This window comes from Triticum aestivum, chromosome 2B, assembly GCF_018294505.1.
Source record: "Triticum aestivum cultivar Chinese Spring chromosome 2B, IWGSC CS RefSeq v2.1, whole genome shotgun sequence".
Classification (NCBI taxonomy): domain Eukaryota; kingdom Viridiplantae; phylum Streptophyta; class Magnoliopsida; order Poales; family Poaceae; genus Triticum; species Triticum aestivum.
Genome location: NC_057798.1, coordinates 549,745,458 through 549,752,717, shown reverse-complemented (window position 1 = coordinate 549,752,717; position 7,260 = coordinate 549,745,458).

The following is a 7,260-nucleotide window of genomic DNA, read 5'->3' as shown; positions in this document are numbered from 1 at the left end:
CCGGTCACCATGAATCGTAATTGTCCCATGTGTCCCTGGCATCTTAAGCTGCAAGTAAATATAACAAGGGCGAGCCATAAATCGGGCATAAGTTGGCCGACCAAATAGAGCATGATATGGACTCTTAATTTTGACCACCTCAAGCCACATGGTCTCTTCTCTGTAATTACAGTCATCACCAAAGGCCACTTCCAAAGATATCTTCCCCACAGGATAAGCTGAATTACCAGGCATCACACCATGGAAAACTGTAGAGGACGGCTTGAGATGCTTGTCAGTTAGATTCATATAATGAAAGGGATCGTAATATAATATGTTGATGATGCTGCCACCATCCATGAGCACTTTTGTGAACTTATAGCTGCCCACTTGAGGGGCTACCACCAATGCCAAATGACCCGGATTCTCAACTCGGGGTGGGTGATCCTCCGACTCCATGTGATTGGATGCTCTGACCATCGTAAGTATTGAGGTACCGCCGGCTCAACAACATTGACCGTACGCTTATGAACATTCTGATCCCGCTTGTAGAGACTTGTAGTGAAAACGTGGTATTGACCTCCGTTAAGATGCTTTAGGGGATTACTCTAATATCCCGATTGATTATTTTGTTACTGGTTACCTTAACCAGACTATTGATTATGACCACCATGGTTGCCCTGACCTTGATAGCCAGAATTTGAGTCGCTGCCACCAAAGCGGGAACCAGACCCAATGATACGTCTCCAACGTATCTATAATTTTTGATTGTTCCATGCTACTATATTACCCCTTTTGGATGTTTATGGGCTTTATTTTACACATTTATATCATTTTTGGGACTAACCTACTAACCGGAGGCCCAACCCATATTGCTGCAGTTGTTGACGAATTGAGAGCCGGCCCTGTGCCAGCCATGAAGATAGCAGCCATGTTCGGCAGCTCATAGGGGTCCGGAATACTATGACCATCGGAATAGCCCCCAAGCCTTATGTCCTAAAGCTGATACATTGATTCCATCTCTCCAGTCGAGGACTCATCACCTGAGTAGATGAGAGTCTCTCCATCAGATGTAGAATTTTCGCAAGTTCCAAGCCTTGCATGAAACCAACAAAAATAAACTTCCGCCCGGGTTGCATGCGCCGAGCCGACTCGATGAGGTCGGTGAAAGTGTCCGGCTCAGGCTTAGATCCACCGATCTTGCCGATGAAGACGTGAAGTCTGCCAAAAGGGACCCGGTACCCATACTCGATTCAGTCGGCCTTGATACATCTCTAACGTATCTATAATTTTGATTATTCCATGCTATTATATTACCCGTTTTGGATGTTTATGGGCTTTACTTTACACTTTTATATCATTTTTGGGACTAACCTACTAACTGGAGGCCCAGCCCGAATTGCTGTTCCTTTGCCTATTTCAGTGTTTCGAAGGAAAGGAATATCAAACGGAGTCCAAAAGGAATGAAACCTTCGGTAATGATCTTTTTGGAACAAACGTGATCCAGGGGACTTGGCGTGGACGTCAAGCAATAGAGGAGGCGGCCACGAGGGTGCCCGGCGCGCCCCTAGGGTTGGGCGCACCCCCCACCTTCGTGGGCCCCTCGAGCGAACACCAACCTACTTCTTCCTCCTATATATACCCACGTACCCTGAAACCATCAGAAGAGACCACGAAAAACTATTTCCACCGCTACAACCTTCTGTATTCGTGAGATCCCATCTTGGAGCCTTTGTCGGTGCTCTGCCGGAGGGGGAATCGACCATTGAGGGCCTCTACATCATCTCCAAGGCCCTTCCGATGAGTTGTGAGTAGTTTACCACAGACCTTCAGGTCCATAGTTATTAGCTAGATGGCCTTTTCTCTCTCTTTGAATCTCAATACAAAGTTCTCCTCGATCTTCTTGGATATCTATTCGATGTAACTCTTTTTGTGGTGTGTTTGTCGAGATCCGATGAATTGTGGGTTTATGATGAAGTTTATCTATGAGAAATATTTGAATCTCCTCTGAATTCTTTTATGTGTGATTAAGTTATCTTTGCAAGTCTCTTCGAATTATCAGTTTGGTTTGGCCTACTAGATTGATCTTTCTTGCAATGGGAGAAGTGCTTAGCTTTGGGTTCAATCTTGTGGTGTCCTTTCCCAATGACAGCAGGGGCAGCAAGGCACGTATTGTATTGTTGCCATCGAGGATAAAAAGATGGGGTTTACATCATATTGCATGAGTTTATCCCTCTACATCATGTCATCTTTCTTAATGCGTTACTCTGTTCTTATGAACATAATACTCTAGATGCAGGCAGGAGCCGGTCGATGTGTGGAGTAATAGTAGTAGATGCAGGCAGGAGTCAGTCTACTTGTCACGGACGTGATGCCTATATACATGATCATGCCTAGATAATCTCATAATTATTCACTTTTCTATCAATTGCTCGACAGTAATTTGTTCACCCACCGTAATACTTATGCTATCTTTAGAGAAGCCACTAGTGAAACCTATGGCCCCCGGGTCTATCTTTTATCATATAAGTTTACCATCTACTTTTATTTACATCTTTTACTTTCCAATCTATATCATAAAAATACCAAAAATATTTATCTTATCATATTATCTCTATCAGATCTCACTTTCGCAAGTGGCCATGAAGGGATTGACAACCCCTTTATTGTGTTGGTTGTGAGGTTCTTGTTTGTTTGTGTAGGTGCGTGGGACTTTTGAGGAGCCTCCTACTAGATTGATACCTTGGTTCTCAAAAACTGAGGGAAATACTTATGCTACTTTGCTGCATCGCCCTTTCCTATTCAAGGAAAACAAATGCAAGCTCAAGATGTAGCAAGAAGGATTAATGGCGCCGTTGCCGGGGAGGTCTTCGCTCAAGTCAAGACATACCAAGTACCCATCACAAACTCATATCCCTTGCATTACATTATTTGCCATTTGCCTCTCGTTTTCCTCTCCCCCACTTCACCCTTGCCGTTTTATTCACCCTCTCTTTCCCAATCTCCTCTCTCTCTTTCGCTTGCCTTTTTGTTTGCTTGTGTGTTGGATTGCTTGTCACGATGGCGCTAGATAATACCAAATTGTGTGACTTTTCCAATACCAATAATAATGATTTCCTTAGTACTACGGTTGCTCCTCTTAATGATGTTGAGTCTTGTGAAATCAGTGCTGCTTTGTTGAATCTTGTTATGAAAGATCAATTCTTCGGCCTTCCTAGTGAAGATGCCGCTACCCATCTAAATAACTTTGTTGATTTGTGTGAGATGCAAAAGAAGAAAGATACGGATAATGATATTGTTAAACTGAAGTTATTTTTGTTTTCACTTAGAGATCATGCTAAAGTTTGGTTTTCGTCTTTGCCTAAGAATAGTATTGATTCATGAAATAAGTGCAAAGATGCTTTTATCTCTAAGTATTTTCCTCCCACTAAGATCATCTCTCTTAGGAACGACATTATGAATTTTAAACAACTTTATCATGAGCATGTTGCCCAATCTTGGGAAAGAATGAAATTGATGATTCGCAATTGCCCTACTCATGGTTTGAATTTATGAATGATCATACAAAATTTTTATGCCGGATTGAATTTTGCTTCTACAAATCTTTTAGATTCGGCCGCGGGAGGCACCTTTATGGAAATCACTTTAGGATAAGCTACTAAACTCCTTGATAACATCATGGCTAATTATTCTCAATGGCACACCGAAAGATCTACTAGTAAGAAAATGCATGCTACAGAAGAAATTAATGTTTTGAGTGGAAAGATGGATGAACTTATGAAATTGTTTGCTACTAAGAGTGCTTCTATTTTTTTTGACCTGAAACTGTAGGGCTTAGGCCCCACAACAATTTTATTACTCCCAAACAAAAATACATATGTGCAGTAATTACAAGGTCAAAGAGACCCTAAGAGTGCTTCTATTGATCCTAATGATATGCCTTTGTCTACTTTGATTGAGAATAATAATGAATCTATGGATGTGAATTTTGTTGGTAGGAATAATTTTGGTAATAATGCTTATAGAGGAAACTTTAATCCTAGACCGGCGATCGACCTCCTCCTGGGCCTTGGCCTCGCGCGCACTGGCAACATCCTCCGCTTGGGAGACTTGGCGCTCCCTCGTCTCCAACCGCTCAAGCTCAAGGCTGCGCTCCATGGCTTCCAGCGCCAGCGCTTCCTCGCACTTCAGGATCTCTTCCTCCTTGGCAGGCGTCCCCTTCATCGATGCTAGGGCGTCCTTGCATGCCTCCATTTGCTGCTCCAAGGAGGCGCTCCAGACTTGGAGCTCCCACGCGCGTTTCTCTGCGATCTCGCGGCGACGATCAGCTTCCCGGGCTTCTTCCAAGGCTCGAGCGCAGGCCTCATGCGAGGTTGCAAGAGATGCCTCGGCAGTAATTCCTCTAATAATTATGGTAATTCCTACAACAACTCTTATGGAAATTTTAATAAGATGCCCTCTGATTTTTAGTGTTAAAGAATTTATGATCTCTCAAAAAAAATTAATACTTGGCTTGAAGAAAAATTGCTTAAAGTTGATGATTTGGCTAGGAACATTGATAGGCTTTCGCTTGATGTTGATTTTTTGAAACTTAGATCTACTCCTCCCAAGCATGATATCAAAGATTCTCTCAAAGCCATGAGATTTTCCATTGATGAGTGCAAAGAAAGAACCGCTAGGTTGCGTCCTAAGAAAGATTGCTTTGTAAAAGCGTGTTCTTCTAGTTTCCATGAAAATAATGATGAAGATCTAAAAGTTATTGATGTGTCCCATATTAAATCCTTGTTTTGAAATATGAATCTTAATAATGATGGGACTGGAGATGAGTCAACTTTAGTTAAAAGGCGTCCCAATGATTCAGAGTTTTTAGATCTTGATGCTAAATTTGGTAAAAGTGGGATTGGAGAGGTCAAGACTGTAAATAGCATTGAACCCACTATTATGGATTTCAAGGAATTCAATTATGATAATTGTTCTTTAATAGATTGTATTTCCTTGTTGCAATCCGCGTTGAATTCTCCTCACGCTTACAGTCAAAATAAAGCTTTTAACAAACATATTGTTGATGCCTTGATGCAATCTTATGATGAAAAACTTAATTTGGAAGTTTCTATACCTAGAAAACTTTATGATGAGTGGGAACCTACTATAAAGATTAAAATTAAAGATCATGAGTTCTATTCTTTGTGTGATTTGGGTGCTAGTGTTTCCACAATTCCGAAAACTTTATGTGATATTCTAGGTTTACATGATTTTGATGATTGCTCTTTAAATTTGCACCTTGCGGATTCCACCATTAAGAAACCTATGGGAAGGATCAATGATGTTCTTATTGTTTCAAATAGGAATTATGTGCCCATAGATTTTTATCGTTCTTGATATAGATTGCAATCTTTCATGTCATATTATTCTTGGTAGACCTTTCCTTAGAACGATTGGTGAAATTATTCATATGAAGGATGGGAATATTAGATTCCATTTTCCATTAAGGAAAGGCATAGAGCACTTTCCAAGAAATAAATTCAAATTACCTTATGAATCTATCATGCGAGCTACTTATGAATTGAGTGCCAAAGATGGCACTACTTAGATCTATCCTCGCTTTTATGCCTAGCTTGGGGCGTTAAACAATAGCGCTTATTGGGAGGCAACCCAATTTTATTTTTGTTTCTTTGTTTTTGCTTCTGTTTAGTAATAAACTTTTCATCTAGCTTATGTTTAGATGTGTTTTCATGTTTTAATTAGTGTTTGTGCCAAGTAGAACCTATAGAATAACCTACGGTGATAGTTAATTTGATTCTGCTGAAAAACAGAAACTTTTGCGCGCACGAAAATAATTTTAGTAATTCACATAAACGTGCTTTTGCATTGATTCTTTTTGATGTAGATCAATAGACAAATTTCCCAGGACTTCATATTTTGGTACGAGTTTTTGAGTTCTAGAAGTATTCAAGAGTTATAGATTGCTACAAACTATTCTGTTTTTGACAGATTCTGTTTTTCGTGTGTTGTTTGGTTATTTTGATGCATCTATGGCTAGTATCGGGGGGTATGAACCATAGAGAAGTTGGAATACAGTAGGTTTAACACCAATATAAATAAAGAATGAGTTCATTACAGTACCTTATGTGGTGGTTTTTTCTTTCTTGCACTAACGGAGCTTATGAGATTTCCTGTTAAGTTTTGTGTTGTGAAGTTTTCAAGTTTTGGGTAAAGATTTGATGGACTATGGAATAAGGAGTGACAAGAGCCTAAGCTTGGGGATGCCCATGGCACCCCAAGATATTCAAGGATAACCAAAAGCCTAAGCTTGGGGATTCACCGGAAGGCATCCCCTCTTTCGTCTTCGTCTATCGGTAACTTTACTTGGAGCTATATTTTTATTCGCCACATGATATGTGTTTTGCTTGGAGCGTCTTGTATGATATTAGCTGTGATTTTTAGATTACCACAATCATCCTTGCTGTACACACCTTTTGGGAGAATCCCACTTGATTGGAATTTAGTAGAATACTCTATGTGCTTCACTTATATCTTTTGAGCTAGATAGTTTTGCTCTAGTGCTTCACTTATATCTTTTAGAGCACGACGGTTAATTTTGTAGAAATTGTTAATATCTCATGCTTAACTTATATTATTTTGAGAGTCTCTTAGAACAGCATAGTATTTGCTATGGTTATAAAGTTGGTCCCATAATGATGGGCATCCAAGTTGGGTATAATAAAAACTATCATAGAAAGTGAACTAGATGCTATGATCAATTTGATACTTGATAATTGTTTTGAGATATAGAGGTGGTGATATTAGAGTCATGCTAGTTGGGTGATTATGAATTTAAAGAATACTTGTGTTGAAGTTTGTGATTCCCGTAGCATGCACGTATGGTGAACCGCTTTGTGATGAAGTTGGAGCACAATTTTATTTATTGATTTTCTTCCTTATGAGTGGCGGTCGGGGATGAGCGATGGTCTTTTCCTACCAATCTATCCCCCTAGGAGCATGCGCGTAGTACTTTGTTTTCTATGACTTGTAGATTTTTGCAATAAGTATATGAGTTCTTTATGACTAATGTTGAGTCCATGGATTATACGCACTCTCACCTTCCACCATTGCTAGCCTCTCTTGTGCCGCGCAATTTTCACCGGTACCATACACCATATACCTTCCTCAAAACAGCCACCATATCTACCTATTATGGCATTTCGATAGCCATTCCAAGATATATTGCCATGCAACTTTCCACCGTTCCGTTTATATGACACGCATCATCATTGTCATATT